Here is a 25,423-nt window from a genome sequence, read left to right as displayed (position 1 = left end):
GGATCAATTTGTTACTCTCAAATTAGGTATTTTGTCAGGACTTCCCCCCAGCACCACTTTTTCCTTAAAAAGGGAGTCGGACTGGGACACTGGGCTTGGCAGACCCAAAAGAGACAGCTTTTGCCTTTGCATGAATCTTGCAGGAGCTCTAGAAACACCAGGGAGCACCTTCAGTACCGGCAGCAGCCTTGGAAGACTGCTGAACTAACGAGAGAAGCAGCTAATAGGAACAGTGGTGGGTACTTAATTAAAACCTCACACACAGCCAGATGACAACAATTATTGGTGCTGCTTTTTTTCCCTCTACTTAAATAAGCCTTTAGCACCTCAAAAATCGAAGTAAGGAAGACCTGCGAGGTACACAGATCAGAAATGTGCCCGAGCAGCACAGTCTCCTTCCCACGGCACAGCATCCATCTCCTGTCATGCCATGGCTTCATGCCCTGTTCCCCCCAGGGAGGTTGAGGAGGCTGCAGGTTTGTGGGATTTGGAGAACTTTGTAGACAAAGTAAAGAATCTTCTCAGAACAGCTGAGGTTTGTGTCCCCATCATGAAAAGAAAAGCAGCGGAGCCAGAGGGACACAGCCTGATAAGCAGCAATAACAAGCTGTTAGCGCGCGTGGCTAAGAGCAGGGTGCCCTCGGATACAGGGAAAAAAAAAAAAGCAGAGAAAGTTAAAAACAAATTTAACAGCCATTGCAAATAGGCCTCCTGGTAGATTAAAGTTCAGGGTGCGAGGAGGAGGGAAAGGGAGGTGAGGGAGGCAGGTCCTTGTTCACCAGCTCAGGCTGAGCTTGGCACAGAAACCAGCAGTGGTGCAGGGAGCACCGGGGCTTGTTAGGGCTTGAGCCTATGGAGATGAGATTGATTCTCCCAGCCTTTCCCTAATTATGCACCTCTGATGAGCTTTGTTTTGTAAACCTTGGAAATCGGTCTCCCGAACACATGAGCAATATCAGGCTCACAAAAGCCAGCCAAGCATCTCGAGCCATTCGATTCACCACTCCCTCCCGACCTGGGCACTGCTGTGCCTGGCACTCGGCTGTCCCTGACCCACAGCTGATCCAGCAGCTCAGCCCAGCCATAAAAGAGGCAGAAAGGAAGCAATACCTGCAGAGCCCTCCCAACCCAGACAGCAATGTCCAAAAGCTACAAGAAACAGCTAAAAAACAGCTGAGGAATTCCCTGGCGAAGGGTGGAGGCTGGGGAGCGCAGGAAAGCCCTAAAAGATAGCAGAGGAGTGGGAACCACATATGGCAGTGATGATGTGAGTGCTGCTCCTGGAGAACAGGCCCTTGCCATTAAACCACCCCAAATTACAAGCTGCCAGAACCTGCTTCACGGACGTCGATGGCCTGATTCACACTGAGCAGTTTGTGATTATTCTGAAAGTGGCCATGGAGAAATGAAGTGCTGGGGTGCTGCAAAGCCAGAGCCTGCTGCTCCAATGGTGGTCTCCTGTTTATGAAAGCCAATTTTCCCCCTCCGTGCTTAATACAATTATAGGTTTTAGAGAACCATCTCAATCAGCATCCTGCAGAACAGACTACCACAGTGCTACAGCCATTGTCCAGAGCTACCCATCAAGCTGGACGCAGGACTTCAGATGCTGGAGAACCCAACGTGGATTTACTTAAAGCCTTTCCTCTAACTAAACCATCCCTAAATTCTTCAGGGAATCCCTGAGTCTTCCCCTCTGCCTGCTTACCAGGATTTCATGATTTTTCCCCTGTTCATCAGTACCCATCGGTCCCAGAAAGCCCCCGGATGGATGCAGTAGCTCCTAAAGGAAAACCCCAGGAGCAGCATCAGCTCCCTGCTCCCAGCCTCTGCCCAGATCTTGGAAGTGGCAGGGGCAGCCTGGGAACACCCCGGGTGGTGTCTCCCCAAGTCCATCTCACCAGACAAGCCGTCCAACATGTGATTTCTCTGGGCCGTGCTTGCGCACTTTCATAACGTATTTTATGTTTAGCCTCCAGCAACAGTGCTCTGCAATAATTACAACTCTTCAGCAAGGCAGCTCCAGTGATGTTTAATGCCAATTACTTCATAAGCGCTGTTTAATTAATGCTCCTTCCATGCTGCTCTTGCCTCTTACCCTCTGAAGAGCTGCAAGGACCACTGCCTCCAGCAGGCTGCGTGTCGGTGTGCCTACATGGGATAATTCTGGTCACTGCTGGCACGGAAAGCTGTTGGCACTAACCTCGGGCACACATACTGGAAGGCAACATCATGGTCCTGATTTTTTTTTCAGGTGCTTTGTTGGGGCTTGTAATTAACAATATAATCATTATCTTCCTGCAAGCTGAATGTTTTTCTATTCCAGGTATTCAGAAGCATCATCTATCTTCATTAGAGGACCTCATAAAGAAGTTCCCAACTGAAGACCATGCTCCCACTGAGCCAAATGAGGTTTCTCATCATTTGATCAATTGTGTAACTGCTTCTGAGAAAAACCCGAAAGTGAGCATATTCACTCTTCTGTTCAATCAAGGGATGATTAAACATCGCTTCCTGAGCACAGCATCTGCATCAGAACGAAAAGCCCTTCAGGAGAAACACGGAATGGGTTCAAAATGGTGCTCTGCAATCTGCAGCTCAGCCCTGTGAAAACAGGTGAGAAATGGTGGGAAATGGAAAATGGCCGTGGAAATACCTACCAACCCATAAAAACAAGGGCTGGTAGAAACAGAAGGGGAAATATGGCAGGTATCCTAGTATGAGGAGGATTATAGGGTAAGGAAGAACAAAAAAAGCCTCTCACAGGTCAGCCCTGAGCAGCCCCGTGGCACAGATGGGGAGTGCGATGCTGGTGTGGAAACACAGCTCTCCGTGGGAAGTGAGTGGATTTGAAGCCATATACACCTGAGAAAAATTTGGCCCTTCATGTGTTATTCTGTTGTTTAAACTCGGCTTGACATTTACTCTCTCTAATGTCAGATCTTTAAATCTAAACACTTCAACAAGATTATTTCCCAGCCTTTCATTTGCCTTCCTTGATTAAGGTTAACTGGTCCCCCCGGTCTGGGCCAAACAAACGTACGTGAGTGGTGTCGAGCCATAGAGAAATTCAAGGGATGGAAGAGCTCCTGGTACAGCAGGTAGTCGTGACCTCTCCACCGAGAAGCCCTGGACCACGGACACCCAATGGCTGGAAGATGGGAGCTGGAAGAAGAGGTTCAAAGCGAGCTGGAGAGCCAGGAGGCCAGCAGGGAGGAAGGGCTGCGGGAGAAGAAGCTGCACTTCCACTCCCCTGGCGAGGCAGTGGGAACAGATGGCCTTTCCACTGATAACGTTTTATCATCTCTGGTTATTTAAAGAAACTGCCCGAATGCATTTACCGAGACTCTGAAAACCATGTTTCACAAGAATACAAATATATAGAAGATAACGGGTTTAACCTTCTGCCAACCACTGCCAAGGAGATCAGCATCTGAGGCAGCTTTGCTAAGAGATACCGCAGGAACGGCACTTCCAAAATCCCAACTACACAGCAGCTTCCAATTCAGAGCACCCCCAAATTGTCTATACCACAAGAAAGCAAGAAACTTAATCTTGGTGCCTTAGAGAGAGGGAGCACTCACATTCTGGGAGTCGACTGCAGCAGAGGGAAGACCCCAATCCACTGCGATGGAGACCACAACTTTGTTTAGAGCAATCCCAAATGTAAAGTACCTGAGTAACGTTTCACGTCTGCACCGCACACCCATACAGAAACTGAGTCTTTCACCACAGATAACCTAGAATAAGCAGAATCTATGCCTGTTCTTTCTCCCATTTTTTTTCTCTGTTTTTAATAAAGACTCAACAACCAAAACACCACCCTGGGAACGCCAGAGCAGGAATCAGCGGTGCTGCTGCAGAAGCCTGAGCTCTTGCAGCGGAGCCCGTTCCCTATGAACTAGTGAGCCCAGCCACACACTGTGAGCATCTTGCATTTCTGATGGCATTTGCCTGCAGCCTAGGTGCCAGGCTTTCCTTCCATGCATCTTCTACACATCCCTGAACCACAGAATTGAGTACTCCTGTCCCAGATTTAGGGCATCCCGATGACTTCTCTCAATACCTTTTCAAGGGATTTTGGTGCCCAAGTCATTTTGCTCTTCATAAAGCTGCATCCAGCTGGGTGCAAGCGGCGGCGGGTGGCCAAGGAGGAGCCACCACGTCCTGAGAGCCACCAGGCAGCTCAATGGGACCAGAAACAGGGCCGTGAGGGTCTCCTGTCTGTCCCCCAGCAGGGGTAGGGATTTCCCGGCAGGAGGCTGAGCAGGCAGGAGAAGCCAAGAGGAGATGCTGGCTGGGTTCGCTCCTGGGAGGCGGCACGAGCAAGGCCAGGAGTGAAACCCGCCACCGGCGGTTTTTAAATAGGCAATTTTGGGAACTGGCTGTGATTTTACCAGCTGGTTCCACCAAACAGGAACAAACTGTCTCCAGCCCAACCCAGAGAAGGAGCCTTCCCATGGCTTACAATGGAGCTTGAATGAGGAACCGCATCCCAGGGCCATTAACATGATTTAAGAATGTGCTTTCAATTTGGGGCCCCAATTCTGTCTGCTCCTAGCAAGTGAGAAGTCTGGTTCTCGGCATTTCTTATTTAGTCTCCTGGTAGAAACAGGGCAGGAATTGCATTCATCCAAGATTCTTTATTACTCGGGTTGCTAAGGCTGCCTTGTAGTTGCATACCCTTGTCAGTTCAAATTTCTCCACAAAAATAATTAAACCGAGTAAAAATTAGTTTGCGCGCTGCAAAAACCCCGTGTGTTTATTTTAAGGGTTCACAAACTCCGGTGCCTCGCTTTGTTCGTCAGTCCTGCGGGCCGCATCCTGCATTCCTTCTGCACCAGCGCATAGGCTAAGTATGGAGCAATATTTGCTCGCTGGATTTATCTCCTTCCTCACTGCTCCGGCTCTGCCCCGCGCCCATCCACTCGTCAGCATGGGAAACTCGAGCCCGCTAAAAGTGCACTTTTACAAATTCAAAGCCAGGTTTGAGATGCCTGTAATTGTTTACGCATGCCGGCGGGATGGGAAGCAGAGGGCTGGATGCAATTCCCACTTCAGCGGCTGAGTCACCGGCTGAAGCTGCAACACCGACGTCCCCCGAGCCGCCCAAACAGCACCTACCGGAGGAATGGGGCATCTCTGAAGTCAGTGTCACCCCCTCCTGCGTGTTTATTATAGAGTTGCACAAGTATTTTTAAAGCACTTTGCCACTTTGGTGCAAATGTGATAGGGAAATGTTGCTTCATAGCATGAAGCAGCAAGTCCCTGCAAGAAAGACCTTGGACCAAGTCCCGCACGCGTCCCCTTGCATACATGGAGCTTTGTGAAAATGCTGCTTTTAAATCGCTTTTAGGACCACCATCTAATTCCCCGAGTAAAATAAAAAATATATAAAAAATAATACATGCATCTCCTTTTTCTTCTTCTCTACCGTGTGACTTTGAAACTATGCAAAATATTGCAATTTAAATGACAGGCCCAATTTTGTTTAAAAGGGGGAAAAATGAAAAAGCAGGAGTTGAAAAAATAAATATAGCGAAAAATAAATACAGTGATCCCAAATGATTTACCAGGGGAAAAAAAGCCCTACAGGCTAGCTCAATCTCGCTTTTCAGCAGTTTTTCTGTTTGGGGGGTGAAGAAGCACAGTGTATGGTAGGTACTTGTCTGATGTATTGATTTAATCAAGTTTCTGTTTCATCTTTGTGTTGTTACCATAGTTGCAAGCTGCTGACAAGGTATAAAAGCAAAAAAAAAAAAAAGTCACATATGCATAACAATCTATGAAGTTCCCATTTTATTGTTTAGAGCCCAATTAAATATGTTCCCAGAAGGTTTCTAGGGAGGCTGGTTTCTAATCACTCTGCAAGGGAGGTACACACTTGCTCTCAACCTGGCAACACAGGCAGGTGAAGTGCAATCGTTAGAGCACTGCAACAAAAATCAGAGCCTGGCTCAGAAACGCCGCCGCTGCTGCTACCTCTTGATTAACCCAAACCCGCTGCATCTTTGTGTTCAAGCCTGCTCCATGGCAATGATCTACAAGCAAAGCGCAAAAACAAAATCACAGTCCTGGATTGCTTTTAGTATTATTTGTGGCTCCCTGCCTAAAACATCCTGCTGTCTCCAAGAGGAATGCCAAATCCGCTGGGAAAAAAGGCATGGCATTTTGAACTCTGAGGACAATATAGTTTTGACCTAGCTCATGGGTGGGGGAAGTTATAAATCCATCATGTGCATATATACATGCATACGTATGTGTATATATACATCTCCATATATATACATCCCTATGAACGACTGTATTTTTTAAAGTAATTAAGAATTGAAAAGAAAATGCCATGTTGGTTCATATTTTTCAGTTACAGCACCTTCCCTCTGCAAATACAAAACCCAAGGCAAGGAAGGGGAACGGCTCATCGCAACCAGACCGAGTTTCACGCAATTTGTGCAAGTCTTACATCGGTGTCCCTCGCTTTGCAATTACTGCAGAGCCTCCCTGCTGTACTTCACCACACACGTCCGGTCCCTCTGAATCCAGTAGGACTATTTATGGGCGTCAATGCAAACAAGAATTAATCTTCAGAGGACGGGGACTGGCTCACATTAAAACAAATCGGGACTCGCTCCGTGCCAATGCGACTCCCATTGGAAAAGGCAACTTAATTCAAACGAAAAGTTTGGTATTTTGATGAAAATCTGGCTCTGGCCAGAGGAAGGAGCCCCCCCAGCGGTGCAGGGGAGGCAAGGCGGGGGCCGGGGGCAGCTCAGGGCTCCCCCTGCACCCAGCAGCCGTGGGCTCAGCAGCCACGAATTCTTGTTCTCCTTCCAGACCCGGATCCGAGCAGCAGCCTGCCTCACTGAAACAAGCCCAAAGAAATTAAGAAGGGAACTAAAGCAAAGAAGTGTTTTTTGTTGTTGTTGTTGTTGTTGTTGTTTTTTTTCAGCATGTCAGTTTTTGACGGAGGAGGTATCCTTCAAATAACTGCACGGAGCCAGGCGAGCAATTAGGGAACACGTGGGGCCGGATGAGAGCCAGAAACCACCCCCCAAAACCACGCTGAATTCAAAGGCGGGCGGCGGTTCCGATCCCGGCATTTCAGTTCCGAGCCCCCCTATTTTTAGGCACCCGGTGGCCACGTGCAGCCCCCGCCAGCACATGTGCGATTCCTTCTGCAACAACCCGGGAGCTTCCTACAGCTGCAGAAGCCCGGGGAGATAAATGCGCACGCGGAAAACCCCCTCCCACGACGGCACCTTCGGAAGTAGCATTTTGGCAACCACCCGACCGAAGCATCTTTCCACGCAAGCACCAGACTGGACGTTTGCTCCCTGAGAAAGTCACTGCAACGCCTCCCAGCTGCCTGCAAAACCTCCACGCTGTGCACGGCTGTGTAGGAGCCCCAAAAGCAGCCAGCCCAAAAGTGCTGAGGATGGCCCCGGAGAGCCCCTGCCAGCCCCAAAGTTTGGGGCCAGAGCTGGCTTCCCCACCCTGTTCTCAGTCACGCTCCTATTTAGTATTTTGCAGGTCAAATGGGAAGGGTTTCCCCCCTTAAATATATATTAAATAAAAAATATATTAAATTATAAAAAAAAAATATATAATATTATTACAAAATTATTAAATATATGTAAGCTCAGAAGCCTAAACGTGAACCTGCATTCTGATAAAAAGGGCTTTTGCTATCGTGCATCAGAAATGGAGGCTGTCTCATGCCCTTCTTGCAAAGCTCTTCATTTCACGCAGATCTCAGCAATTGCCTCTGTTTGAGAGCAGGATTTTCCAGGCAGCCTCAGAGCTCAGTGCTAGCACCGAACAATTACCAAGAAACAGCCTGGATGAATACGAAACTACCCCCTTTAAAAGCCAAAATGTTTTTAACTTGAGCATTCAGACACACATATGCATACACATTTAGTTTCATCGTCTCTCTTCTAATTCAATAGATTTTAACTTCAATTTAGGGGAAAACACTGTACTTTAAAGGATTTATGAGACTATCAAAGAGAAAAAGTTGGCAGCTGGAACCTCTGGATATTGTACTTTTTTGAAATAAATTAGGAAAGAAACACAAATGTGGCAAAAGCAGCAGAGCTTTTATTTCCTCCTTCCCTTTTATACTTTTTTTCTCTTTACTGGGTCTTTTCCAGTGGGCAGAAAAGCACTAACGCTGCTCTCTGGGCCAGGATGCTGAGCGTGCATAGGCAGTTTGTGCAACCTCCCAAAAAACAAGACATCTGATTTTCTGACCGGCACCCAATGGAGCTGGAAGCCAATGTTATGATCATGAATCACTGGGGACTGCTGCTGGCTGAGCTCTGCAAACCCTAAAAAGGAGTTTTTGAGCTTGAAATTGTTGGGTTTCTAATGAATGGATGAGCTGGGATGGGGAAGAGGCTTCACTTGGATAACGCTGACTGAATATTGCACGTGCCCAGGGGTGTAACAGATTGACTGTGGGCCTGGGAGCAAGGTTTAGTGACTTACCAAGAAACAAACAGGTCTTGGGAAGTCTGCCCCCCACCTGCACCATGACAGGTTTCATCCCTGAGCACCACCACCAAGGTTTAGCTAAGGCAACAGCGCTCTCCTTGCACCGGTGCTCTCTGTGCTCCCCTGCGATGAATTTTCCTAATGCTTCACACATGAGTAAGTTAATTAAGTCCATCGCTGAAGGAGATGCATCTTTGTCACTGGTGGGTTGTCATCATTTCATTTCTCCTTTCTTGGAGAAACAAATAAGGAGTTTTGGGGATGCATTTGACCGATTCAGTCCGCTTTGATGCACCGGAGTTCAGAGATTTGTATCTATCGATTGCCAAAGAAAAGGGGTTTTTGTTGGCTGTAAATTGGAAATGCTCACATCCACATGAGCCTACTTCATTATTGCAACACTATAATTATATCTTTAAAGTTATCCCTCATCAAACTGCAATTTTGCAGAGCATTAATTAAAGAGCCCAGGCGTCCAGCAGAACAGCCTCCACTGATCTTTATTCTCATCCACCTCCCAAGCCCACTGCCCGCGAGGATTAAAGCCGTAAGTTAAGGTTTACATTTAAATCTGACACAGGGCAAGGAGAGGGAAATGAAGACATCGCGGCCGTGCCTTGGGCCGTGGTTAATGAGCTCCCCTGGGAAAGGTGCCTGTGCCTGGGAGCCAGCAAACCGAGCAGGGTGGCAGCATCCGTCCCTTCCTGCCGTGTCCCCTGTGACACCGCTCCGGGGCCAGCACCAGCCCAGGGCATCATCACTCCTCCTGCCCACAAAGGGAGAAAAATCACAGGATGTGGGGTGGGAAAACTGCAAAATCGGAAAAATGCATCCGGGGGCCGGGGGCGTGCGAGTGGCTGGGCTTTTGTACCCCAAGCCTGAGCGAGGACCCTCCGGTTCCCAAAAGGCAGCGCGGGCTGGTATTTGTGCTGCTCGGGAAGGGATTATGATGAGTCACCCTTCAGCAAAAGTTCATGCCGAGAGGATGGGGGGGGGTGCACCAGGGAGATTTCCAAACATGGCAATGTTTATTTTAAATTCAAGCTGAAGTAGATATTCTGAAAGATCTATAGAAAATATTTTCTTGTGATGAAGCTCGCTGGCTACTGGATGTCACCCGTGGTCCAAGGAAACGGAGCTGCGAGTGCTGCAGAACACGGTGCGCATGGGTGCAAAAATAACCCTGGCAATGGTTTCCCTTTCTCCAAAGCAGGTTCTCGCACCAGAGGCAGGTATCTCATGGGCTGTCCACTGACAAGGTGATAATTTGCCCTGCCTAAGCACGCCAGGTGTTGTGCATCACCCAACAGATGCCTCCTGAGCTGAAGCACAGGCTGCGGCCGCAGCCTTTTCGCAGCGGGACCCGTGACCCGAGCTCACTTCATTCACATCCCACCAGCACAAGGCTCCCAGCTCAGCATCCAACCTTCGGCTCCAAATCGTGGCACAAACAGGGAGGACAATGATGGAAGATGCCAAACCCCAGCTGCAGACCCAGCAGAGTTTCTGGTGGGATGCGGCTCCCGGTGGGCATGAGACTCCTGGGGTGCAGGGAGCAGCCACAGGGCAATGTGCAGCAAAATGTGGCCAAACCCAGAGCCTCAAAGCATGAGGGGTGAAGCACAAGGTGAGCAGCTCCCCCAGGCCGGGTGTGAGCCCTGTCATGCTCTTCACAGTGCCTCGACCCCGGTGTGTGTGCACACACGGCTGAGCGGGATCCAGCAATTAGTCATCCTGCAAACAGCAGGTGCGGTGCAATTACGCCGTGATACCTATAATTACTCTTAATTCATTTAACCGGGAAGTTCACTACCTGATGGAGAAAAATTACACGGTGGTGCAGCGTGGTTAGTGTACCTGGACCCTACGTGCAGGTGATGCTCAACGATCTGTTTGTGTGATGAACGGCGATCACAACTGTGGGATGCTCCAGAGCCCCTGCCCACCTGCAGCCCCACGGGGAGGTCTCTGAGATGCCACATGGCCAACAAGGTGCTAACGAGGTGCTTTAGGTCATTTGACCCCCTAACTAAAGATGTAAAAATCTCTAAAGGCCGAACCCCATCTAATTCCTCCCTGACTACAGACCCAGGGCACAGTCATCACTTTGTGCAAAACCTCTGCTTTTAGCCTCAGTCAGCAAACAGCCCAAGCCCAGGCAGCAGCATCCAAAGGAGCAGTCAAGACATTTTTCATGGTTTCCAAGGTGGCTGTGGGGTTTCCTAACTGAAACCCCATGTGAGACGTTTAAGGAAAGTTCTATGGGCTTCAGCAGGACCTCAGAGGTCTACCTCTACGTGCTGCCGAGAGCCAGCACTTCTCGGCACAGGACTTCCCACCAAAGCTGTCCCGCTGTGTTTGCACTTTCCTACACAGGTCTCTCTGCCTGAGTAGCATTTTGTGCCCCTGCCCCATGCACGGTGGCAGGGGGCTGCACAACGCTGCTGCCATCCTCCTGACTGGGGACACTGGTGGGGTTTTTATGGGCTGGGAGCGGGCAGGGAGCCCGCCTGGCATTCCTCCCTAGTGCATTCCTTGCACGAGGGCTGACAGTGACATGCCAAATCCTCCCCCCAGGCAGCTGTCCCAGCACGAGATACCTTCCCACTGCACGGCATGCACTCAGCAAGGAGCAGGGCTGCTTTTCACACTGCTTTTTGTGAGCATCACTGCGCTGGCGCAGCACAGCCCCTCGTCACCGAGCGCTCGTGCTTGGCCAGGGCCACGCAGCCGCTGGGGGATCGCTGCCTCGTTTCTGGCCATGAGCAAACACAGCTGGAGACCCTGGCACGCAGGAGTCCCCCACAGTCCCAGCCTCGACCAGCCTCTGCACGAGCTTCTGGGCTTTGCAGAGGGGGAGCGGGGAGCCCCAATGCTGCCGGACCCCTGGGCACGTGTCCCTGGGGAGCGGCGATGCCGGGTCCTGAGCCTGGAGGAGGCTGAGCCCCGTCAGCTGGAGGGGAGCCACGCTGACATGTGTGTCTCGTATAAAAGGAAAGGTTGGAGGAACGCGGGGGGAAAGCGAAACCTTCATGACAGTGCACATTTGACCTTGATATTTTCACTGTCTCAGCCAAGGATTAAAGCGCGCTATCGAGTTCCTCTGCCTGGGAGAGCTTCAGCGTCCCGCGGCGGGGCTGCGGGGGTGTAGGGTGTCTGTGCAGATGTCGAGGCCGCCGAGCTCCTGGCACACAGGGCAAGAGGAGAAAACCCTCTCTGCACCAGGATGCCAACGGAGCCTCGCTGCTCCCACTGTTTTGAGAAGGCATCTCCTGGCTGCACATCTCCCCCCTGCTCTGCTGACCCATCCGTGGGCACAGCTTCTGCTGCCGACTGCTCATTAGCTCCAGTTAATTACCACTTTGCTAACTGCAAACCTAGCAGTTCCGTAAACACCCTGTTTGTCTGGGTGAAGGAGAAAGAAACTCAGCAGAGAGTTTCCAGGCAGAACATTACTTGGCACAACTGGAGACACGTTTCCCTGGGCTCCCATCCGGGACCCGGCAGAAGATGAGGTCTTCCTGGGAAGCCCGGAGGCACAGTTACTAAATCCATGCTGGGTTTTGGGTAAGTCGTGTGCTGCACCAGTTCTCCCATGCCTTTGCTCAGGGAGATATTTACGGGTGGTGGGGTCATTCCTGTACTTAACTTGAGGCACACACTGAAGTTTCTTACTTGCCCCATGCGGTTCAATGAATCCCTGATATACACATGCATCCCTGAGAACTTCACACAGACACCAACGAACAACCCTTGTGCTCCTCTCTCCCCTTTTAAGTCCCCATTTGAAGGCAAATTTGACATTTACAACTGGAAGCAACTGGTAAGACAGCAGCCGGTGCTGCCACCCCCAGGGTTCAGCTCACCCTGGGCTTAGCCCTGACCCCGTGGGATCACCATCGCCATGACCCCTTGTTTCATGCCTGTCACTTCTTCCCTGCACCCTTGTTATATTACGAGAGAGATGAGGAATGAAAGAAAAGCTGCAGCTTTCAGCAGAGAGATGCTGGCTGCCAAGCCGAGGGTGCTTCACGTAGATCGAGCATGCTCGGCATGCTTTGCTTTTCGCTCCGTTTCACAAAAGGGAAGTTTTCTCCTCTTCCAAATTTATTTCCAAATAGACCCACCCCCCATTAATGCCGCAAGGCTCAAAATGAGATTCTCCCAAGTGTTGCCTTATAAGTCCGGATTTTCAAGAAGTTTATAACTCGGCACCGAACACACGTGCTCCTGACCGACTTTTTCTCCCTTTCCCCCAACTACTCCGTTAACCGCTTCCCAGCTGTGCAGGAGGTGAATGGGGACCTCCTGCTGCCTACCCCAGCCCCAGGGCCTAAGCCCCCTCCCGGGCACCCCAGCAGCACATGGCACAGACAGCCCTCACCTCCTCTTGCCCCCTGAGTTCTTAAAAAATTCCCTTAATTTATTTGGTTTTAATTGCCCAGGATTGTGGCAGGAGAAGGCTTTTCAATGGCATTTTTCTGGCACTTCCCAGCTTTCCACGGCACGCTCGCTCTTTTCCCTTTGGAAAGGCAAGACTGAAGACATCAAAATGACAGCCTTGGAAACCAGGGCTGTCCTGTCATGCAATAAATCTGGCTTCAGGGCTTTTTCTATCACATAAATGCTACATCAGGCATTTTTGGTCCTCTACAGTCTGCGAGATGCCAACACAAGAGCACAACGCTGACACAAACGGTATTTCGGGCTCTGGCCAGCCAGCCAGGAACCCCTCCACATGTCCATGCTGGATCCAGCCCCAGTTTGAACAGCCAGGGGAGGTCTGTGGGTCCTGAGGCTGCACCCAACCCTGCCGTGCTCTATCTTGTGTTCACCCCCATCAGTTTTAAAGCCTCTTGAGAGCCCAGATTGTTTTCAACAGCCATCAGGCGGACGCAGGATTTAGATCTGCTGGTGATAGTCGCGGCACGCAGCATCACTTTAAACACTCGTTTCGACATCCATATTCACATCAACACGGAGGGGCCCCCGCGTTACTCGCTGACACGATAAATAATATGTAAAAGCACCAGAGGAGACGTTCCTGTCCGCTGAGTACCTGCTTTGTCTCCAAAACTGCACAAAGATGTTCTCCTGCAATAAATGCAGCTATCGAGCAATGCCTCGGACCTGGCCGAGGAGCGGCTGTACGGTCTTTGGCTTCATGTCTAACACAAAGTGACAAGGCAAATGTGTTTTTCAACACCAGAAAAGTTCCCTGTCTTCTAATGGGTGCTGAGTGGGTTTGTCCGGCCTTGCTGCAATCCTTTTTTAACCTGACTGGGCCTAGGTTGGAACTCAAGAGGGTCTAGGCGAAGTGGTGCAGGGTGAGAAGGTAAGGAAGAAGAGGAGGAAAGGAAGAAAGGAAAAAGCTGTTTTTTTGTTTTGTTTTGTTTTGTTGGGCCCAGATAGATGCAGATTAGGGAAACCACCTCAGAAAGTCCCAGCAAGCTCCCAGCTATGCAGAGCTGTGAGTCCTGGCCCCAACACACATCATCCCGAAGCACGGGGAGCATCCAAGGCAGGGCATCGCTGCACTGTTGAGGGCTCATCCTTGGTGGCAAGCACCACCTTCCCTCCAGGACTCATCCGGATGCAGCCTCTGAGCACTCACAGCCTGCTCACTGCCATTTATCAGCTTAATCCCTTTGTCTTCCACACCTGAGTTACCCTGGGTAAAAACCACTACCAGCGGGAAGCCCTGAAAACACAAGCTGCAAACCAAACCGCGTCACTCCTGCTGGTGTGTGGACACCCAGCCTATCCCAGTTACCCCCAGTGCTACCAGTTAGCACTGGTGAGGCACCCACAGTGGCAGGGGTCACACTCCTCCTACCCAAATCGCATGCAGGATGGGAATTTCAGCCCAAACCCTCCTCCCCCAGTGGGCACAGAGGAGGGAACCCAGCTCCTCCGGCACAGCTCGGTGTCATCTCGACAGGGAGGCAGCGCCGGGCTTTTGTTAAGACGTGTACGAGACGATGAGTCAATAGAATTTGATTATAAGATTAATATTGAAGAATGCGCTCATTAACCCTGCTGCTCACAATGACGGGATGTGTTGCCAACTTTCTGACAAAGAAGCGCAGGAATTAATTTAGTGACTAACTACATGGAGAATCGCATTACTCCGGTATTCTCCCTGTGTCACAATGTGTAAACACCCCTAACAACACAAAAAAAAAAAAAAAAAAAAAAAAAAAGCAGGCAGGATCAGCCCGAGTTGTGCCGTTTGCTTGTTAAAACGTTTTTTTTCTGTCGCTTTTCCTTTTTAAAACCAGTTATTAGACAACTCCAAAGAACTCTACCCAAGAAGAAGTACTCCTAGATGAACCAGGGTGCAAATCCCAGGATCAGAAAGCCCAGCAGAGGTTTTTAGTTAATAACCAACACCGGGTCCGTGCCAGGGCCTGCCAACATGGGTGGCTTTTGCCTTGGTGCCACAGGAAATAGAAAAGCAAACCTGGTTACAGCGGAATAGATGGCTCGCGTCAGAGCCAGCTTTGAAAGTGCTGCTTTGCTTTTTCTTGCCCATATTTTTAATTCTCAGGTACCGTGGCAGTCAATAGTTCAAGGCTGCAAACTGAGTTGCTTCAAGTCAAATATTCAATAGTTATTAGATAACTTGGGCTGCGTTCGGTGCCGCGTGTAGGTGGGTTGCCAGGTTATGTGCTGCACGTAACGCCTGAAATCACATTTCTTGGGGTGGGGAAAACTCTGCCATGGATAGCCCGGATCCACAGCCACGGGCTTGGGCAGGCTACCACCAGCCTCTGAAGGTGGAGCAAGGAGTTTAAATCAAAGAGCACTCATTCTGACCCTTCTCTTTTCATCCTCATCCTCATGATACTAGAAGCAGATGTTAAGAATTACAAGCACTGGCCCATCCACCATCACATCCCATTCCAGTTGTCATAAATCTGCTCAGTGCCAGAGACCCTGGTACAGACATTTGAGACCATGCAGTCTTTGCTTTTCCTCTCCTGCTTCTTGGGTCACAGTGACAAGGAGCAATGATTTCTTAATGCTTAATGTGTACGAGAGCCTTGTCCCTGTGATGGCAGAGCCACATGAGAGGGCTCTGCATGGGAAACACTCACAGACTAAAATACTGACACCGATTTGGTGGGCTTTTCTGTGTTCAGGCAATTTATTGTAGCACATTTTAATAAACTCAGCAAAGAGCAAATTGCTATTGCTGATAGTCCCCTGGCACAAAAGAGGGTGATGAGGAAGTAAGAGCTGGCTGAGGAGCCTGTCCTAGGAAATCATACGCCACACAAATGTTTGCGATAAGCAAAAACCAGGCAGAAATTAATTCTCAGGTGAAGCCAGAGCAATCTGCAAAAACAAAAACGCCGCAGACTTCCCCAAACCCAAACAAAAAATTCCTAAATTATGCACAGTGTAATTCCCATTAGTTTGTTTTACCAACTCAACGCAGAGCAAACAGTGTCCAACCAGCCCTGCTCTCTGTTTCGGAGGCAAAGAAAACAAGACAGCTAAAACCTTTGTGGCCTTGACATGCACTGGAGAGGAACAAACCTTTGGGAAGCCCCAGCAGGGCAGCAGGGTTATTTGTGCTGAGGGCATATCCGATGGCCCTGCTCACCCCCCAAACACACCACAAACCCGAGTTGTTGGGTCTCAAAACCCTTAAAGGCCATTTAAAATGGCACTTCTCTGCTCGGTGGCGAGAAGCATGGGCAGCAAGATTTGGGGGTTGGATCCCCCAGAAATCACCACCCCTCATGAGCCAGGCCCAGGGGATGCCCCACGTGTCCTCGCTCCTGCCTCGCCTTCACACCTTAGCCTCCCGATGAAGCTGAGGACGAAGGCAGCGTGCCTACCTCCAGCCTTCCTTTTCTTGTGGTTACTTCTGCGTTTATTTTTCCTAACGCATGCTACGCTCTAGATTTTATAGCGCCAGATATCGTAAGCTTTATTTACCTCCGCTGAAAAAGCAGCCAATGAAAATAAGCAGATGAGAGGAGTATCTGCTCGCTCACTGGTAGCTAGAGAAGGTCCATTTGCTTTGCAAAGCAGTTGGCTGCAGAAAAAGCACTCATTAAAAAAAAAAAGGGAAAAGAAAACTATTTTATCCAAGCTTTGCGGTTATTATTTTAGTTTGTTTTTCCATCTGCACAAATCTGATTAATTTTAGAGGGCAAGGAAGTGTAACAAGACGTGCATCAATGCGAGGTAAGGGGCACTTCTCGGCTGGGTGCCCCCGCAGCCCCCAGCCCAGCCCCTCCTGCACCGCTCAGCAACTTCACACGGGAAGAGAGGAAGGGAAGAAAGGGAGCAGCTGCTCTCCGGAGAAATCCTGACACAGTTCAAGCAAAGGATTTCATATCTGCCAGGCACCCCAGCTCAATAAACAGCCAATTCATCTGGCTCGCTGCTGCTGCTGCCTGGCAATATTTGCACTAAGCTGCTGCATCTCCCCCCCCTCCTCCTTACTCCTGCAAGTAATAAAGGTGACAGCTCTTTGCTCCAGTCACGGGGCTGGTTGCCAGCTAAATAAAACACTCATTTTTTAAAAAAAACAAAAAACAAAAAACCAACAACAACAAAACACCCTACCAGCCTGAGCATCCTCGTTTTTGTCTGTGCCATTGGTTGGAGGCCACCTCCGCCTTGAGCTCCCTCCTTCTCTTGGTGCTGCTGCTTAGGGGCAGCCCGAACAGACACAAAAGTTCCCCTTAGCTCCTACAGCTCCTTCACCAGACCAGGTCCCAGCCTCGTCCTGGGCACTGCAGGGGTTTTGCAGGCAGCAGGCAAGCAGTTAGTGCAGGGAGCACCAGGGCAAAGGCCGCCCCTGGGCAATGCTCGTGAATGCGGAGAAGCAAAAAAATCTTAAAGAACAATTTTTTAGATTGCATTATGAATGGGAAGCTCGCAAGCTGGCTGCAAGGGGGAAGGAAAGTTAAAATTAGGATGGGATTTTTTTCCCGCTAGCCCTTATTAGGGAAAAGGGCTATTTGTAAGCACTCCCTGCTCCTCGCCATCTGAACCCAAGGCCTCTGGCGCACGGCCATGACCTTCCTCTGCTGTCATGACACGAACTCTGATGTCACAAGTTCAAGATTACGGCATCACGAGCCAAGCTCATATCCATGCAACAGCTACAACCTCCAGCCAGCCTGGCCTGGCACAGTAACTGACTTTCAACAGCAGGGAGATGAGGGAACAGAACAAACATCATTGTCCCTTCGATGTTTTTCCCCCCCCACCCCCATTTTTTTGTGCACTTTGGGCTCAAGACACCCTCCCATTCCCAGCACAGCCCTATTTAAGGCTGCTGTCCCCTACACCCCGATGAGAAAGCCAGTGGTGTGTGAGGTTACATGCAGCAGCACCGAGCATCGTGCATTAAATGTGCTGGAGTGGATCAGGGCAGGGAGGTGATGCCCCCCAGGCCACAGCTCGGAGGTGACATTTTGCAGCCTCAAAGCTCCGAGGTCACACAGACACACAGCCCCATGGATGGGTCTCCCACCTCACTGCCAAAATACGGGTGGGATTCTCTGAACACCCCAAAAACCCTAAAAATCACGTGTGCTATTAACAACGCAGAGGCACGGATGGCTGAGAAAAACTTGCCCTGCCCTGTGCAATTAGTTTGGCATCAAACACAGCAATAGGGACCTTATTCGAGCCCTTCCAAGCACTTGAATCTGAAACACACCATCCCCAAGGATGCCCCCGACACACTGGCGGCAGGCAGCAGTGATGCCTGCCCGTCCCTTCCCTGTGCTTCAAAGCTTTTGTCTCGCTGCCCTGCGAGGCTCGTGCCACTCAGAGACACGCTGGCAGCTACGGAGCCGATTTAATTGCTGCCATCGACTCATTTCCAGACAAACAGATTCATTCACGATACACATACGCTGTGAACATGTAAAACATCCTCAAGTTCTCACAGTAATGCACAAAGACTCCAGAGCTCCGGAGAGGGGCGGAGGGGGCTGCTGTTTTTTGGATGACGGGATTCGTAGGGCTGAGCACAAATTTCCCACCCAGGGCTTCGACGGTGGGGGTTGCTAAATGAAAGCATTCGTGCAGAGAGCCTCTTTTTCCCTACATCTGGCCGCTTCACCCTAAACGCACAACCCCCGGCGCAAAACAAAAGGATAAAAACAATTTTGATGAAGTCAGAAGATTTTGCAGTAATAAAATCTGCCTCTACATTTCCTTCGATGGATATGAACTGGAGCCCTGCGTTCATCCTATTGTAAAGCTGCCACCCGCCTCCAAACACAGTTCCACAGCTTATTCCCGTTACGTGACAGCCCCATGGTCTGCAGGGACTCTCCTGCCTCTCCTTCCAGCCACAGGTTCACAGAGGGCTACAAACTGCTGTCCCTGGGCTACCACAGACCTGAGTTGCAGCAGGAGAACATTTGCATCTGCAGTGTGCCAGCACAGACAGCATTTTCAGAAACTTCTTTCATCCTTCGTGCAATGATGCCATTGCAGGGAGGTAGCGTGGATAGAGCTGTCCCTTTCACACAGGTGAAAGCACGTGAAAAGAAGCAAGAGTATGGGGAAAAGGAGCAATTCTCCTTCCCCCCCTTCTCCCTATGCCCCCTTAGCAGTCTGATTGCAGACACGCAGTGCGCTCAGGATGCAGCACGGCATCGTTGTGAATGTAAGGGCATAAATGCTAAAACGCAATCTCTGCAGATGCCAGATGCTGGTCGCATCACATCAAACTAGATACGGATAGTTAGCTTCATTTACTGGAGGTGGAAGCAGAGCTTTGTACGGCAAAGGAAGAACGAGAAAACCCTTAACAATGAACGCTCAGCGCCCAAATTCCGCCAGCTCCTGCATCTCAAAACAGGCAGAGGTTTCTTCCTTTCACATTTCCACTAATGGCACGGCTACTTAGCAGCCAACTTCCAGGCGGGTTTTTATATGAAACAGCACCGCTCGGTATTCCTAATAATCTTTTAATTTTAGAAGGAGTCTGTTCCCTGCAGCTGCGAGCAGGAGCCTGTACTTGCACGTTTATGCAAAAGTACTGGGATGCTGCCACTGTTTAGATTAGAGTCCTACTGGGAGGTTTCTTCTGGAAACACCCCATATATGGATTTTGCAAAGGGAACAAAAAGAAAGAAGCGAGTGGTATTTGGGGCTCAGCAGCCACGGGCAGCCCCGGCCCCGCTGCGGGGGTGTCCTGGGGGAGCTCCCCAGGGTGGGAGTGGAGCAGGGCCTGCAGAGAGGGCTGCAGGGAAGGGAGCAGGGGAGGAATGAGGGCAATTCTCTGCCCTTCTCCAACAAATAAATCCCTCCCGTGATGTCCCGGCATCCTGACTGACCGCAGTGTCGGAAGTGAGATCTGGCAGTTGCTGGCAGCAGGGCTGGGAGCAGCCTGGTGAGCACTACGGGAAGAGCCCAAGGGCTCAAGCAGGGCTCAAAACCTCCCCTTCCTCTCATCCCACCCAGGCACTGGTGCAATGAAACGTGCAAAGACCTGGCAAGGGGTCTCAGCAATCCCGCACTGCTGCCCCAAACCACATCTCCATCACCACGGACAGGCCCACGTCACAAAGGCTCCGGAGCCTCAGCTCAGCCCAGACATCTCCCTTACTGCCCGACATGGCTCACTTTGGCAGAACATCCTTTAATATCTATTACCCAACTCACCCGGCGACCGAGGCCGTTTCGCATTCCTGCCAAAAGCAGAGTCAACATTGAATTTGACTGATTAGGTCAAATGCTTTCGAGTACTTGGGATTCATGGTGCTTCCTCCTCAGTCCATAAAGAGGCAAACAGAAAAGCCCAAACGATGCCAAGGAAGTCCCACTCTGAGCAGAAATGCAGCACTTTTCCCCTACGACCTCTGTAATCTCCTCTCTACTCTCTGAGTAGGAGAAATATGTCCTAAATGCCACCAGGGCCACATTGTGCTGGTGACCCTCTTCCCATAGTGGTGAGATATTCTAGATTAACAATAACAGTTTGTGTATGATGAGGGCTAATGAAATCCAGCCCAGCCTTTGCTCTACCACCGCTCACAGCTGACCTGAAACCAGGTGCTCAGCCGTGCTCAGCACCAACACAAGGCTCCCACACTTCTTGTGCTGTCCAAGTGGATGCATCCTGACCCTTTTGCACCAACATGGTGCATGTAGACAGGAGGGACACACACCTACCCAGCCCCCTGCCACCAGCCTGCCCCAGCAGCACCCAAAACAAGCATCAAACCCTCAAATGGACAAACCCTCACGTGTTCAGCCCCAGGGACAAGGGAGGAGATGCTGGATCAGCAGCCAAGAGGCTCTGCCCTACAGCCTGCCCAAAGCACAGGGCTCGGAAAACGCAGCACCCTGCTCCAGATAAGCCCTATCCTGGCCTGCGTCAGCATTAATGGCTTGTGCCCCGTTACAAATTGCATTCTGATAAAAAGCTGCTGAAATACCAAAGTTTTCTAATTCTTTGCTTTATCCCTGCTCTCCGCGTGAGCTATAAATAGCCCTGGCATTTACAGTGGTACAGCCTGCCTTGTTGAAATTTGATTTAAAAGTAAAATTGGCCGGACTCCTTGTTAAATTATCATTGTTATTCATCTTTACAGATGTCCTCCCCTCTAAACACTGTAGCGCCTGAACTTGAAGTTAAGAGCAGAGACGTGGGGTGAAGTCACTAGAACAGACCTCAGGAATGCCGCACGGGTTGGTGCAGTTCCTCCATCCAGCCAAGGAAGCCCTGACATCTCCTTGCAAACCCTTGCCATAGCGTGTCCTGCTCTTCCCTGCAGCTTGGGACCTTGCACAGGGGGAAAGGGCAAAGTTTACACAAAGGAGTGTGGCTTTGCAAGAGATTCATTAGATTGTGGATGAATTTTACTCAAGTAGGGAAAAAACAAAACTTTAATTTCAGTACTTCTTACCCTGCAAAGCGTGCAGTTTCTCCCTCCTGCTGCCGCAGCCAACAGATAGCTTTAAGCAGTATTTTGGCACCTAACGGAGGCATTCCCAGTGCAGCTCTCACTATTAAACTCTTTTTTGGTCCCTACAAGAAGCCAACGCTGCTCTCCCACTCCCAATGTCCCCCACGGGCAGGCAGTGCTGTGACTTGGTGCTCTGAAATTTCCTCGCAAAGCTATTTAACAGCAGCCACTGACCAGCAAAGCCTTGCAGGGTCAGCGCCGTGACTCAGCTCTGCGGTGGCTTTCCCAGTGTCACCAGCCCTGGCAGCCACATCGGCACCCGGCCAGCAGGCAGCCTGCAGGCAGCCACGGATCATGTTTCGGTGTCCCCCTCTTCCTAAAATACACGGCCACGAACGAAAGCACCCGTTCGTGTGCTTTCCCCAGTAAAGAGTAAACCGCCCTGGTTTCTGGGTGAGGCTTTCAGCAGCGTGAACAGCCCCTGTGACACAACAAAGGTCTCCAGGCTCCATCTACACACCAGGTAACCTTCCTGTACAAAGGGACGTGGGGCATGAGCGCTTTCAACCCCCAATAAATCACTTACTCTCAAGCCTCCAACCTGCCAAGGAAGGACGGTCAGACTCCCCCTCCCCAGGGTGCTGGGAAGACAAATACATTAAAAAATTGTGAGATACGGTGTCAGCGGGGATTATGAAAATATCTTCTGGGCTCTTTGCTGCTCCGAACCTGACCTCTGAGGCAGAATAACGGTAGTCAGCGCATGTTGACACTGTGGGAGACAAATGCATTTATTTTAAAGGACTTTCCAGGCTCTAAATTGCAGTCTCTCTTCCTTGCGTACATAAAAGTCACCTCTCTGGTTGGAGGAGTAAGCAGTATCAGCAGTATCACAAAGTACATACGCTCCCTTTCTTGTCTATATGTTGGCACTCGCTGTACCTTTCTCTACACACAAACATACGTGCAGGGATGAGCGTGCATTCAAGCATCACACAAGTGTCTGTATTTGTTCAATAAGAAAAGGTTACGTTTGTGAATTGCCACTCCACCTCCTTGTAGCAGCAGCCTCAGGAACTAAATTATTCTAAAGCATGCATCAAATCTTTGCGGTTCCAGCATGTCCCTGGGAACAAAGCCCACACTGCCCTACTTCTTCACTGGAAAATGAAGGAGTGCTGGGCACAATCCGGCAGGGTCTCCCCTGAAACATCTCAGAAATGAAGATGGATTTTCCCAGCCCTGATTTTCTCTAACATCTTCCCCACCACTGCCTTTTTCTCAGTGATGTTCTTGAACTCTTGGCACAACAAGTGGGTATTTAATAAACACACACACCATGCACAGTGCTGCTCTTCTTAATGTAGATTTTTAACACGCACAAGAAAAATCCCAGGGTAACAAAATACTCTGTAATTATCAAAGTTTTCTTCCTTCCCTGAGGTCCTGTCAACTCCCAGTATTTTACTGGGATTTGTGTTTGGGTTATTATATTTTGAAGCTCAGTCCCTGACAGTCAGGCAACAACATGAAAATCTTGGTTTTCCTCCTGCTTCTTCCTCTAGAAAACACCTTCAAGCTCCCACGAGGGCAGAGACCAATGCTCTAAACCCAGAAATCTCATACTTGTAAACTAGGCTGTGATTACTTCTTTTTTTTTTCTTTTAATACCACGGTGCAGCAAGCTTACCCAATTAAGGATTAGCTCCGACGGTTAAAGATTAGCTCCAAGAGAACAACTTTTACATGCATACATATGCCTAATTCCAGACACCCAGCACATGCTCAGTTTTGGGGAGACCGAGGATGCCGTGGGGTCTTGTGGGGCCCTGGGGTGGGCTGGCAGAGCTCCTCCAACCCGGGCTGCACCGCCTGTGCCGTGCACTCGCAGGGCGCTATCTGGAGGAGAAATCAAATCCAGCTGCAGCCCTGAACAACAGCCTTGTGCCAGGACCATCCTCCTCTCGGCGCTGAATACTTGCCTGCCACCACGTCGTGGGAGACAATGGATGGAAAGGATCAGATAAAAAGTGGTTTAATTTTATAAGGCTCTCCAGCAGCCAATTCACGTTTCAGATCAGGTGTTAATTGCAGCTCTAAGTGTCTGGCGCACGCGGTGCCAGCGCAAATATTGCAAATGTCACATTATTTTTGTTTAGCGGGTGAAACACACCACACTCCTGTTGGAGGAACCCAGCAGAGCTATTCTGCCACCAGACTTGCCGAGAGAAGAGAAAAAAATAAACGCTGCCTTTAGAAACTGTAAAGAGCCGGGGACTAAAACGATGAGCCAGGAAAGCCCGCTCAAAGAACTTCAAGGCAAGATGCTCAGAGATGCATAAAGTGCATCTGAAACAAAATGAAGAAGGTTTTAATACTAGCATTCCTCTTTCCATGCATATTTCCTGCCGCTGACTGCGGGCACTGCATGGGAAGGCAGGCAGAGCCCGATGGAGCAGCAAGAGGTGCAGCCCCAGCTGTGCTCAGCAGAAGAAACTGCAAAGTGGGAACCTGCAGAGAGCCGTTCAGTCCTGTGTCACAGGGACAGGGCAGCTTGTTTTTCAGTTTTCTGATTTTTTAGTTTCAAATCAAACAAATATCTTGCTCCCATTTCATATAAGCTAAGCCCTGTCCCACCAGGAGCAGCACAGTGACCTGCAGCGTTTTGCTGCTTCCTCCCCCAGCCTGTGGGTATAAATAGTCAGATACAGCATGGATATAACGTTGGATCATTTTACAAGCATTTTGGAGAGGAAAGGGGGACCCCTGCCCAATGCTGCAGGGGGTCTCCATGTGCATGGTGCCTCCCAGAAGCCAAAACTTGGAGGCAATGCAGGGACCAGCGTCCTTTTGTGTTTCATCGACCACCTTAAATCATGTCAGCCCAAGCTTTTAGGCCCAAAACAGGTACAACCAGACAAAAGACACAGAAGACACCATAGCCAGCATACAGAAGAAAATGACCCCCATTTCTGCATGAATTATGCAACTTCCAGTCCAAGATATAGGGATAGAAACTACAATTTGGAGAGCTCTTTCACACCTAGGGAGCAGGGGATCCCACACCAGCAGCAGGCTGCTCCTACCAACAGGGAAGCAAAGGAGAGAAACTGACCTGCTCCACCTCAACGATTCATTTTTCTTTCTTATTCCTAAGTTAAAAATCCTCAAATTCATCCAAAAGCAGAGAAAAATGGATTTTATGCACACATCCCAAGTTACGACTCAATGAATTGGTAAAAGTTGCAAGGTGGTCCCCCCAGCCCGAAGCTCCGTCAGCAGAGCCCAGGGTGATGGCAGGACCAAAGCAATATCCCAAGCAGATTTCCACTTGGTTTCACAGCCAAGGGGCTTCCCCATGTCTCAGGGAAGCTGATGGGGTTTGCAGTCCACTGAGAGGGAGCCGCGGGGGCTGCCCTGCTCCAAACCGCTTCGTGCTGCACAACTCTCCCCATTGCTTTTAATTAAAAAAGGAAATTGGGATTTAGATGCCTGCTTTCCCACCGGATCAGACCTGGATTTAGAGCTAAAAAGGGTTAAAAATAAATAAATTCAACTGCATACAATCTGTAACACGCCATTTGACAGGATTAAAAAAAGGGCACATTTTAAGTTACATTCACACAATTGGATGTGACCAGGTTGGTGCATTCTGCAAAACTATCGCCCTTTAATTGACAATTAACTGGTATCTTCTCCTAGTGTGGTTCAATTTGAAGAAAACTCAACTCCTTGGTCATTTTTCCTGCTACTCCGCTGAGCGGAGACCACCCTTTGCATCGGTGCTGGGTGAAGGGTCACCTCCAGCGAGCATTGACCTGCATCCCCCCAACCTTGCAACCTGCCCAGCCTGGCTCAAAACATCCCCAGAAATGAGCTTTCCCCATCTCTTTGCTGGGCTATGGGAAGCTGGTGCTGTGCTCCTCCCAGTACCTCTTTCCATTCAATTTCGCTTCCATCCATTTCATTCCTCCCCTCTGTTGTCACTGCATTTCTCCTAAATGCTCGGTGGCTCCACAATTCCCTGC

The 25,423-nt window shown here is 49.9% G+C and overlaps 1 protein-coding gene and 1 long non-coding RNA gene across 2 annotated transcripts in view; one reads left to right on the top strand and one right to left on the bottom strand.

Moving 5' to 3' along the window:
- LOC311445097 (uncharacterized protein) overlaps positions 1-25,423 on the bottom strand; it is a 103,596-nt gene that overhangs the window by 39,275 nt on the left and 38,898 nt on the right. The gene's annotated exons all lie outside the window — the stretch shown is intronic.
- Positions 11,876-13,655, top strand: LOC311445374. Its single transcript, XR_014698366.1, has 2 exons — positions 11,876-12,063; positions 12,992-13,655. It is a non-coding gene; the product is annotated as an uncharacterized lncRNA (long non-coding RNA).

This window comes from Aythya ferina, assembly GCF_964211825.1.
Source record: "Aythya ferina genome assembly, chromosome: 15".
NCBI lineage: Eukaryota > Metazoa > Chordata > Aves > Anseriformes > Anatidae > Aythya > Aythya ferina.
Note: the sequence above shows the minus strand (reverse complement) of the source record. Positions and strands in the feature narration are given on the sequence as shown.